General features: G+C 49.6%; 1 pseudogene; it reads left to right on the top strand.

Annotated features, from left to right (window-relative positions):
- The window catches only part of LOC120381647, a 438,779-nt pseudogene that overhangs the window by 284,055 nt on the left and 142,470 nt on the right, over positions 1-12,254 (top strand).

Genomic DNA, 12,254 nt, shown 5'->3' with positions numbered 1-12,254 from the left:
ATATTCAGTAGATTATGTCTTTTAAAATGATACCTCACAAGCCCTACAGTGATAAATGAAGGGGAGGGGAGGGCTCTCCCTTTTATAAACACCCAGCCAGGCAGATTGCTGTAAAATCCTTGTTGGTGTGACTTCTCTGCTTGCTTTGCCTGTAAAGGGTTAACAAGCCAACAGGTAAAAGAAAAGGAGTGGGCACCTGACCAAAAGAGCCAATGGAAAGGCTAGAACTTTTTTAAATGGGAAAGTAACTTTCCCTTTGTCTCTTGTTCTCCGGAAAAGGTGACACGGAGTAGCAATGCTGTGTAAGGCTTGAAGCAGGTATGAAAATTCATCTTCCATACCTATTTTGGCTTTTGGATCTCCTCTGCTCTATTCCAGATGCTTTTCTTTGCTTGTAAGCTTTAAGCTGAACCCCCAAGAAAGCTATTTTGGGTGCTTACAAAAATTTTCTTTTAAGATCTAGCAAAAGCCTAAGTTCCAGATGTATTGTTTTCCTTTTCAATTTTAATTGAAAAGGGTCTTTATCAGGTGACTGACTGCAGGTGCTCTAATTGGCTTCAGGTGTTCTAGTTAATCTATAGCAAACTTTCTTCCCTCTACAGGGAATAAGGCTCCCTTCTAACCCTCTCCTGCTGCCCTCTGGCCAGGCTGTATCACACTGTGTACTGAGAACTCCAAGGCTTTTCCATGTCATGTGCTGTGAAGCTTGTGTTTGGGACACAGGAATTAGAAGCCACTTGGCAAAAGGAATATAAAGGGCAGCTGCATCATCTCCATTTTGTCTTCAATTCCTCTTCCTACCTCTGGAGCAACTTTTCTACAAGCTGAAGGCTTGAACAAAGGACTGAATAATGTGGATGTGTACCAGAGAGCCTTTCAAGCCAGGAACTCACCAATACTGCTAAGAACCAGCTGTATAGATTTCTGAATGTGTCTGACTGCTTTCCCATTTAACAACTCCCTTTTTCTTTCTTTTATAATAAACCTTTAGTTTAGATGCTTTCTTGCTTATAAACCTTTAGGTTAGATGCCAATGATTGGCTGGCATCGTAGTATTTTGAGTAAGATCCAAACCTATACTGACCTGGTAATGTGGCTGACTCTGGGGTCAGAAGAACACTTTGTTTATGTGAGCAGAGTTTTTAAATAACCTCTCACTGTGCTGGACCTAGGTTCTGATTAGGAGTCAGAGAACTGGGATGCAATAAAGGGGGCCGTGTGATTTCTTTTTTCAGTTTCTCGATAACCAGTGTGGGGGATCAGATGTACAGTTGGTGACTGGTTGGTGAGTTTAACTTCCGTGTTAACCACCAGTTTGGGGAGCCTCTGCTCTCCCTTTTTCAGCCTGCCCTGGTCTTGGCATTTTCAGTGAGGACTAGCCCAGGCACACCGGCTCACACCAAGTATTAAAGTTAAATTAATAGAATGTTTTTTTATGACAAAGTTTTATGAAATCAACGGAACTCCTTTGTTTTCTTTCATCTGAGCAGGGTTTCCATTTTCCAAACCTGATGTGATCTCCCAGCTGGAACAAGGGGAAGAGCCGTGGGTCTCAGACTTGCAGGGTTCAGAGGGAAAACAGACCCTGAGATCTTCCTGCAGAGGTGAGGAAACATTAAACCAACTCTTGAGTGTGAAAGTGCCTGAAGGAAACATCTGGGATGCCCTACCAAGCCCTTGAGAGGTCTCTCAGTTCATTATTGTTGCCAGCAGGGGTCATATCCTCAGGGTAACTATAGCTCATGGCTTCCCGTAGATTCTAGCAGACACCAGGCAGTAGCTTCCTCCCTTCCCCCTGAGAATTTGGATGGCATTTGAAAGCCAAATTGATCCCCTCCTCTCTCCTGTTTTGGGGAAGAGTATCGGGGAGTTCAGTTTGTGATTTTTATTTGACCTCCCTCCAGCACTTAGGTTGTTTTGGCTTTTCACTTTTCATCCCTGTTTGATGTTTCTGTCTTTTTCACAGCAGGTGGTGCAATGGCATGTGAGAAAGAGGAGCAGAATTCTCAGCAGAAAAATGTTCAGCAAGTGGATAAGCACAGAGCATTATTGCAAAGATCAAAAAGCAATGTGTCCAGGAGTCATGAGGAGGAAAAATCCTGTGAGATTCAGCACGGACCAGAAAGAGAACAAGGAAACCAGCCGGGGGTGAAAATGGGTAAACGTATTTCCTCTCAGGGAACTCAGAAGGACCTCAAGGAAACCACAACAGAGCAGGAAATCATCATTGGAAAGAGAAAAAATACATGCACAGAGTGTGGAAAAAACTTATGTGACTACTCAGCCCTTCTTAATCATCAGAGAATCCACACAGGCGACTGGCCCTATGAATGCAGTGAGTGTGGGAAAACCTTCAATCGCAGATCAGCCCTTTCTGTTCATCAGAGAATCCACACGGGGGACAGGCCCTACGAATGCCGTGAGTGTGGGAAAACCTTCAATCGCAGATCAGCCCTTTCTGTTCATCAGAGAATCCACACGGGGGACAGGCCCTACGAATGCCGTGAGTGTGGGAAATCCTTCAATCGCAGATCAGTCCTTTCTGTTCATCAGAGAATCCACACGGGGGAAAGGCCCTATGAATGCCGTGAGTGTGGGAAAACCTTCAATCGCAGATCAGACCTTTCTAAACATCAGAGAATCCACACGGGGGAAAGGCCCTATGAATGCTGTGATTGTGGGAAAAGCTTCAATCGCAGCTCAGCCCTTTCTGTTCATCAGAGAATCCACACAGGGGAAAGGCCCTACGAATGCCGTGAGTGTGGGAAAAGCTTCACTAACAGCTCGGCCCTTTCTGTTCATCAGAGAATCCACACAGGGGACAGGCCCTATGAATGCAGTGAGTGTGGGAAAAGCTTCACTCAAAGATCAGACCTTTCTAAACATCAGAGAATCCACACGGGGGAAAGGCCCTATGAATGCTGTGATTGTGGGAAAACCTTCACTAGCAGCTCACACCTTTCTAGACATCAGAGAATCCACACCAGGGGACAGGCCCTGTGAATGCCGTGAGTGTGGGAAAACCTTCACTCTCAGATCAGGCCTTTCTAAACATCAGAGAATCCACACCAGGGGAAAGGCCCTATGAATGCAGAGAATGTGGGAAAACCTCTTGGCACTCAGCCCATGTTAGCCATCAGAGAATCTGCAAGGGCAGTGAACACCATAAAACGCTCTAGGGCTATCCATTTTTTTTCTTTAATACTTTTCCTGATTCCCACATAACAACTTTTTAAATCTGTTTGAACTGTTTGCAGCACCGTTATCCCTCAGCTTGGCCAGATGAGTGGCCCATTTATGCCTTTTGTAGTTTGCCTTCTTTTGAGCTGCGCCCATTTGTCCTTTCTATCAACTCAATTATCCCACAAGTAACTGGAGTGTGCCCTTCCTGTGAGGAACCAGGGAGCGTCACATTTATACCATTCCTCCTATTGCAAAGTGATTGTTAGAGTCGCCAGTGATACAGATTGAATCCTTGCCAGTTGTTCTCACGTTGCTCTGGGTTGTGCTGAAGAGCAGTTACTTTGGAAATTTTTCATGTTATAGTTAAATAAAGAGGAGCAGGGGAAAAAAGTGTCATTTCAGCCTCTGTGACACTGGAAGGAGATGGGGTGGTTCAGAGATTCCCTCCTTCCCCATCACTCCAGAACTGTTACATTTTGGCTTCTCTGTGCAGAGTTTATTTTCATCACATTCTATCCCTCCACTTCTCAAAATGTCATGTGAGGAAGAGTTCTCAGCTGTCTGTGCTTGGAGATGATGCTTTGATTTCTTTCCTCCTATATCAGAGTCGCTATGACTGGAGATGAAAGTGTCAAAGACCTGGAAGGGGAATTTGAATGGATCCCAAACATAGTGTGATTATTTGGCGTTTAAATTACAGGTTTCATCTATTGGTAAAGCCACTTCTGGCAAGAGGACTATTTTGTCCCCATTATGGGATGCTGGGATACTTACAATTTACTAAATAACATAACTGACTATTGAGAGAGTGCTGAGTAAAGCTGCTTTGGATGGATCAGAGGAGAATGTGATGGGTGCTGGCATTCTGAGACCCTCAAAATCCTGCCCTGGGGCCAGACAGTTAAGCAACCAGCATCCACAACCTCTACCATGATAGCATCCTGTCTAGCGACAACTCACTTATCAATAGCTGGGGTCTGAAATCCTCATTTCTTTGTTGTTCTATCACTGTAGTCTCCACTTTCCTATTGCTTGTCTGCATAATCTCTGTCTGGTTCTGTGATTGTTTCTGTCTGCTGGATAATTAATTTGTTGGGTGTAAAGCAATTCAGGTGGTGGGGTATAACTGGTTAGATAATCATGTTACAATATGTTAGGATTGGTTAGTTACATTTCAGTAAAATGATTGGTTAAGGTATAGCTAAGCAGAACTCCAGTTTTACTGTATAGTCTGCAGTCAATCAGGAAGTAAGGGGGGGAATGGAATGGGGGTAGGGGAATTGGAGTTATGTTTTGCTAAGAGGGGAATAGGAAGAGGGAATGGGAACAGGGACATAGACAAGCCTCTGTGGTGTCAGAGCTGGGAAGGGCGATACCGAGGAAGGAAATTGGCATCATTGCTTGCTGGAAGTTTACCCCAATAAACATGGAATTGTTTGCACCTCTTGAACTGCGGGTATTGCTGCTCTCAGGTCATGCGAGAAGGACCAGGGAATGGGAGGGTGATGGGATAACCCCTCTAAGAAGTACATCTTTCAGGGTGTGAAAAACCCTGGAATCAGTATAATTAAGCTGCCCTAAGCCATGGTTAGATAGTGCTAAATGAAAGGACAGATTGTTCTGTCAATGTAGCTATTACAGGGATGGAAAACCCCTCCACTCACTGTAGCAACTGTCTACTCCACAGTGCTATAGCAGTGTCACAGCAGCATTTTAAGTGTAGACAGCCTCAGAGTGAGACCAGGTCTGGCTCTGTGGATGCTCAGGCACTACAACAAGAGCAGTGACAATACACTGATGCTTCCGTAGTTGGCAGGATTCAAACTTGCCTGGGGAGACCCCAATGGATTTCTAGTCCATTGCCTTTACCACTCGGCCACAACTACTTGGTGTATAGGTGCTTCACTACACAATGATTCTGTTCTCACTGAATTGTCACTTCACATTGCTCAGACCAGCTCCCCCAGCACACTCCTGACTGTGCATTAGTGTAGGTGTGTCCATGGCTGAACAACAAGAGTTCCTGCCCATTTCCCTTCTGGCTGGAGCATGATTAGAGAGTGTTTGTGGATAACGACATTGCTATAGATAGTTGTTCATTCCCCACACTGACAATTCAGACCGTCCCGTTCCTCTTCGAATCTCCACCAGATCATGCCAATAGCCGGAATCAGGATTTCTCTGGGGCGCTGAAATGTTTCAGGGGGTTGGTGCATGAACTCAGCCTTGCATCCATCCCTGATGTTTCATGGACTAACAACAGCAGCGTAAAGAAAGAGCTGATCCAATATCTCACTGTCAGAGGTGAAGGTGGCCTCGTCCCATCTGCATGACCATTCCCATTGCAGGAGAGAAGGTTTCAATGGAATTGAATGCCCTGGCTCAGACAAGAGACACAGGAGGTTTTGCTGTTCATGGACCTGTGCAAAGGAAATTGTGTCTGTGTGAAATTGAGGAGGGAAATGAAACGTCCACATGGTGGCCCAATGCCCTAAGGAATGTGGGCGATGGACTCTGGCTGGGAATGATTTCACAGGATCAATGTATTGCCCTGATTAAAAGCTATGGCTAAAAGGCAGCACTGTTGTCAGTACCTGAACCTGTGTAGGGACACCCGAGTGGGTATTAAGTCCATTGCCTTAACCAGGGGTATTCGATTATTTTATCAAGATTCAAATTTCTTGGTCAAGGCATAGTCAATGTATAGACGCCAGAGAAAATAATACACTGATGATAAGAATATAGAAATATTTTGCAGTCACTATGGGCATAACTATGATAATTGTTTTGTGTTTCACTCTTTATATATGGCACCACCTTCCTTCCCTTTAGACTTCTAGTTTACCAAGGGTAAAACTAAACATCTCTTCAGATAGCAGGGTGTGTTTGTGTTCATTCCTGCTAGCTACACAGGGATTTGATGTCGCTGCTTTCAGTCCTCCGGCTCTGCCGGGATAAGTAACATTTCAGGCTGTCACTGAACTGAAGGAGGGAGATCATTTTTTGACAGGTTACGCCTCCTCTTAAAGGTGTTTGTCTGGCAGCCTTGGTTCCCAGGTCTCTCCTGAGGGAAGAAAGTTTCTGTGAAAAATACCAAAACTTTTAATAGAGCGGAGGGAAAGGCAACGGCCACATGATGAGGCCAATATGTACCGCAACATGATTCTTTTATGTGGGATGACTCTGAACACTGACTGATCTGCACTCTCTTGTGTTTGAAGAGATGTTGAGTTTTGCACTTGGGAACCTATAAGGCTGAAGCAATGTTATGGATAGTGACACTGCGATTGAAGGGTGATTTAAGGTTGTAAAAAATTGTTAAAAACACTGAGCTTAAATGTGAACTGCCTGTTATTAAAGGCTGGTTTCCCCACGTCAGTTCCATAAGCTCTGCTAGAAAGGCCCTGGGTTCTCTCCTGCCTCGGTGGGAACTCGAGGGAATCATCCCCTGCTGCCCTTGGCTCCAGGCTGATTTTTCTGGGGAGGGGGCGTGGAATTGATTTGTTTGCTGTTGAGAAGGGAGCCAGGCCAGTTCTCAGGGAACGAGAACTCCCAGCATCTGCCCAGCCCAGCCCAGGCTGCTGCCCTGTCCCAGCCTCTGTTCCCCTGGGGGCCCTGCGTGTTTGACTCTAGAGCAGGCCGGGAGCAGCAGCTGAGGCAGAGGACACCTGGGCTGGGCAGATAGGAGGGAGGTTAGCAAGTGGAAATGGTAAAACTGCAGTGAAGTATTACCTTAGACTTGACGGCATTTCTCCATTGGTCTGTCTGCTTTGGGGCTGGGACAATGACATGTCCTGCTGCATTCGTCATTTCAAAGGGTGGTTTAGGATTTTCATTCTCAGACACGGTGCACAAAGCAGGACTCAACCCAGGGTGCAAATGAAATGAGCCACTCAGGTTCTGGCGGCCACAATGAGCATTTGGTGAGAGAGCTCAGACCTGCCCCTGTCCCAGAGGGGGGCGGGGTGTCTACAAGGGGCTTGGACCACTGATCTGTCAGTGCCTAACTCCCAAACTTTCAGTAACTCTATTATCAGTGCCCGTGAGTGTAATTTAAACCATGAGAAAAACCACACTGGGCTAAACCAAAGGCCCATCTAGCTCTGAATCTTGTCCTCTGACAGTAGCCAATAGCAGGTGCCCCCAAAGCCACCACTGGGAGTTGAACCCAGGCTCACCTGTTTACAAGGCAGGTGCTTTAGCCAGCTAAGCCATGGTCCCTGCCTGGGTGTAAGACATAGTGTCTGCCCACACCTGACTCCCTGCCATCTCCACCAGGCCCTGACAAGCTTTCCTTGTGTTTGGATTCTGCAAAGCAGAGGAGCAGGTGACGTTTTCCTTGCAAGCTGTGTGTGTGAGTGAATCTTTGGCCAGGTCTGCACTACAAAGTTGTTTCAGCAGAAATATATTGCTCAGGTGTGTGAAGAACACACAACGCTCCCTCGGTCGGCAGCTTGGTGTGGCTGGTGTACACACTGCAATGCCACGTCTGGCGGCAAAACTGCCCTGTTTTGGTGACAAAATAAAACCACTTTGATGAGAGGCCTAGAGCTTTTTGCAGCAAACGTACAGTGACAGAGTGCCAGTGTAAATGCTGCTGGTCATTAAATCACCATAACTGGTCTCCGCCAGTATCCCACAATGCCCACCGTGAACTCGCCTGCCCTGCATTCCTGCTAAAGACGCTGGGCCCCTCCCCTTTCCTAGCTCCAGGAAGTTCTGGCAGCTGAGCCTGCTGCTCTGCTCCGGCAGCCAGGAGCAAATCACTGCCGTGCAATGCTGCTCTCCGGCACTGCAAACACAGAGCAGGGTGGTGGGAACTTCCATACATGGGGGGGCCACCGGCATCTGAACTGTGACACCCCATGACACCCCTTCCCTCGAGGAGGCTCTTACCTTCTAAACAGGGACGGCTGTTTTCTAGTAAAATCACTAAAAGGGAAGGAGAAAACTCGAAAGAGGTTCCTCCTGGCGCTCACGTCCGTGAACCCAAATACTCTCTCAGTCCTCAGAGAGAGACCTGGAGAAGGAGACTTGCTGAAGCAAAGCCACAGGGGTCTCTGAGGTTTCCCTGGCCCCTCGCCCCTGTCCTGCCTGGCTGATGTCAGCATCTCTCTGTGAGGTCACCACCTCCCCCCCACACCTTTGACCAATAGTCTGAGGTCCTGCAAAAGGCCTTTGTGATGTCACTGCCACACCCCTCCCTTGCTGTGCCAATGTCCTGCCCCTGGCCAGGCACTTTGCAGGTTTCAACTACTCCCTGTGGATCACCCCACTCAAGGAGCGTTCGTTCTAGGCAGCAAGCGGCTAGACAGGGAAACATCAGATGCTGCTCCCAATGCTACACTCAGTTTTTCAGAAATTAGTTGACTTTATGGCCAGAAGAGACCATTAGAGTATCTAATCTGACCCCCTGCATATCACAGGCCTCCTGTAGGACACAAGAGCTACTTTTGGGGCAAACACATTCCAGAAAGGCATCTAGTCTTCATGAAATGACATCAGGAGATGGAGAATCCACCACTTTCCTTGGTAGCTTGTTCCTGTGGTGAATCATCCTCGCTGTTGAATATTTGTGCCTTAGTTGCAATATGAATTTGTCTCTTTTCACCTTCCAGCCATTGGATCTTGTTATGCCTTTCTCTGCTAGATTCAAGAGCCCTTTAATACCCAGTATTTTCTCTCCAATATGGCACTTCAACGGAAGTCACCTTCAATCTTCTTATGATAAGCTAAACAGGTTGAGCTCTTTCAGTAGCTCATTAGAAGGGATTTTTCTGCAGCCCTCAGAACATTTGGTGGCTCTTTGCTGCCCCAGCTCCAATTTCACAACATCTCTTTTTCAAACGAGGACACCAAAACTGGAGGCAGTATTCCAGTATCAGTCTCACTGATGCCGTGTCACCTCCTGTGACGTTATTGACATAATCTGTAACTGTATAGATCACCGTTGCCACCACTGTTCTATATTTGCAGCCAATATTGTAGAAAGGTGTCGTGCAAGGGGTCTATGAAGAGGTTCTGATTGGCTGATTATAAGGATGCTATCTCTAGATGTGTATCATTTTTGTAGTTCACGTTATGAACATTGGCTCTATGCTGCCTGTATTTCAATCTTGTGCTCTGCTTCTGGGGAACACCCCAGACAAGCTGGTGTCAGTTCTGCGTAGCCTGCTTGATGGCCCATTAAGGACCATCAGCTGTACAGTCGCCCCACTGAGAGAAGGCAGATACGCCTTGTGACTCAGCAAGGTAGCAGGGACCTGCCTATGGAGAGAACTCTAAGGTTTTTCTATGCCACGTGCTAGACAGAGTGTCTTTGGGACAAAGAAAGCAAAGACCACATGGCAAGAGACTATAAAAGGCTGATGCCTCGTCTCCATCTTGTGGCACGTGGCTGCGGGAGGCGCGTTAATACGCTGCCCGGGGGCTCCTGAGTCTGATGGTTCAGCAGCCCCCGCCCCGCCCCCGCTTTTCCCCTGGGGAGCCCGCCCCCTCCTGCCCCCTCCGGGCTGAGGCGGGTCCCCGCGTGTCCCACCCCCCTGCGTGGGGCCCGGGAGGAGCCGACCCTTCCCGCCCCCCCGTCCCAGCCCCCGCCCCTTTGTGCGGCAGCGGGGCCATGGCCGGGGCCGGGAGCGCAGCGGGGCTGCTCAGCCCTGCTGCCCGCGCGGGCAGCGCACTGGGGCTGGAGGCAGGGGGGGGCGGGCAGGGCCCGGGTGGGGGGCAGGGACACGCGGGGGGCGGACACACTCCTGCTGGGGGGGGGGGGGAGGCGGGCCCGGTTGCCTGGTTCGACCCCTGCCTGGGGGTGGTCCCCAAGGTCCGCGCGTCGCAAGGCTGCCCGGGCGGGGCGACGGAGCCCGGGAGTGGCTGGGGCGGAGCTGCAGGAGGGGCCGGAGCGCGCTCGGCTGCAGAGCTCGGAGCCCAGGCTGGGCCCGGGCGGATCTGGGGTGTCAGAGCCGGGCGGGGGGGCGGCTGGGGATGGGGGCTGTGGGCGACCTGGGAGTGCACTGCGGGGGTCAGGGCTGGGGGGGCGGCTGGGGCTTGGGCTGGGGGGGAGCTGGGAGTTTGGGGTGCGCTGGGGGAGCGGTTGGGGATGGGGCTGTGGGGCTGCTGGGAGTTTGGGGTGCACTGGGGGTCAGGGCTGGGGAGCGGCTGGGGGCTGGGGGAGCTGGGAGTTTGGGGAGCGCTGTGGGATGTTTGGGGGTCTCCATGTTCAGATCTGGCCCTGCGGGAGCTTTGGGGGCTGGCGCTGGGGAAAGTGGGGGACTGTCTGAAGTTGGCTGCTTGGGATGTGGGTGAGGCCCCAGGGAGCTGGGGGTTGGGCTGCACCCCTGTCACTGCAGCCTGGGGCCCTGCGTTTCCTCTGGAAAAGTTGCTCCCTGTTTCACCAGCTCCTCTCAGTCTGAGTCCCAGGGACCCTGCACAGGCGTCTGCAGGGCAGGACGGGCCCTGAAATCTGGCAGCTGGGAGGTTTGCAGCAGTTTCTAACCCTCCCTCCCCTGCTTCTTCCAGGAGGCACCACAAAAGCATCTGGCCCCTCTGGGAAAAGAGAGAGAAGCAGCCAAAGACGAGGAGGAGCGGCAGAGCGAGGAGCTGCTGGTAGGTGCCCAGAGCCCCCCGTCACTTAGGTTTGCCTGGCATAAGAATGACCTGGTGAATGCAGGGCCCACCCTGCCAGCCGCAGCCAGGGACCCATCCCTGCTGGAGCCCAGGGAGCCTGCAGGGTCAGACACGGGGGTAACATGATGCCCTTAGGATGCAGGAGGCTGCTGGGCAGGAGAGGGTCAGTCTGTGTTAGCCCGGAGCCCCTGCCCACGGGCTGTCTGGACATCACAGTGACCAGGGATCCTTTCTAGCTCCTGGGGGGATGGGGAGGAAGGAGATGAAATGTGGGCTGCAGAGATGGAGGATTTGGCTCAGTGCAAGTTGATGAGGTTTTGGGGAGAAGTGTCCCTCCTGTAGGTGATGTACAGCTCACCCCGGTCCTGATCCCTCCTCCCTTCCCGGGATAAATGAACTTCCCATCCCCCACCGCAAGAGATCTTGTGTTCTGGTAAATAACTCTGCCATCCGCCCCCAGGTGCATTTATGATTTTCCCCTGTTATGGAGCAGATACATTTCAATGTTGATTAATGCAAAATAGTGCACATTGGGAAAGATAATATCAAATGCACAGAAAATGATAAGGTCTAAATTAGCTGTTACCGCTCAAGAAAGAGATTTTGGAGTCACTGTGGATAGTTCTCTGGAAACATCCACTGAATCTGCAGCAGCAGTCAAAAAAGCAAACAGAATGTGGGGAATCATTAGGAAAAGGATAGACAATAAAACAGAAAATATCCTATTGCCTCTATATAAATCCATGGTATGTCCACATCTTGAATACTGTGTGCAGATCTGGTCGCCCCATCTCAAAAAAGATATATTGGAATTGGAAAAGGTTCAGAGAAGGTCAGCAAAGATGATGAAGGATATGGAACAGCTTCCGTATGAGGCGAGATTAATAAGACTGAGTCTATGGCTACACTCCGCAGCTTTTAGCCACATGACTGTGCCGATACAGCCGTTCTGCTGACAGGCGCGCAGTGTAGCTGCTCTTTGTTGGCAGGGGAGAAGTGCCAGTGTAGACAAAGCCTGAGACTGTTCATCTTGGAGAAGAGACGACTAAGGGGGGATATGGTAGAGGTCTATAAAAGCATGACTTGTGTGGTGAAAGTAAATAAGGAAGTGTTATTTCCTCCTCATAACACAAGAACTAGGGGTCATCCAGTGAAATGAATAGGCAGCAGGTTTAAAACAAACAAAAGGAAGTATTTCTTCACCTAACACACAGTCAACCTGGGGAACCCCTTGCCAGGGGATGTTGTGAAGGCCAAGACACTAACAGGGCTCTAAAAAGAACTAGAGAAGTGCATGGAGGACAGGTCCCTTAGGGGCTATTAGCCAGGTTGAGCGGGATGGTGTCTCTAGCCTCTGTTTGCCAGAAGCTGGGAATGGGCGACAGGGGATGGGTCACTTGATGATTCTCTGTTCTGTTCATTCCCTCTGGGGCACCTGGCATTGGCCA

Source organism: Mauremys reevesii, linkage group 14 (genome assembly GCF_016161935.1).
Source record: "Mauremys reevesii isolate NIE-2019 linkage group 14, ASM1616193v1, whole genome shotgun sequence".
NCBI lineage: Eukaryota > Metazoa > Chordata > Testudines > Geoemydidae > Mauremys > Mauremys reevesii.
This window is presented reverse-complemented; position numbering and strand designations above follow the sequence as displayed.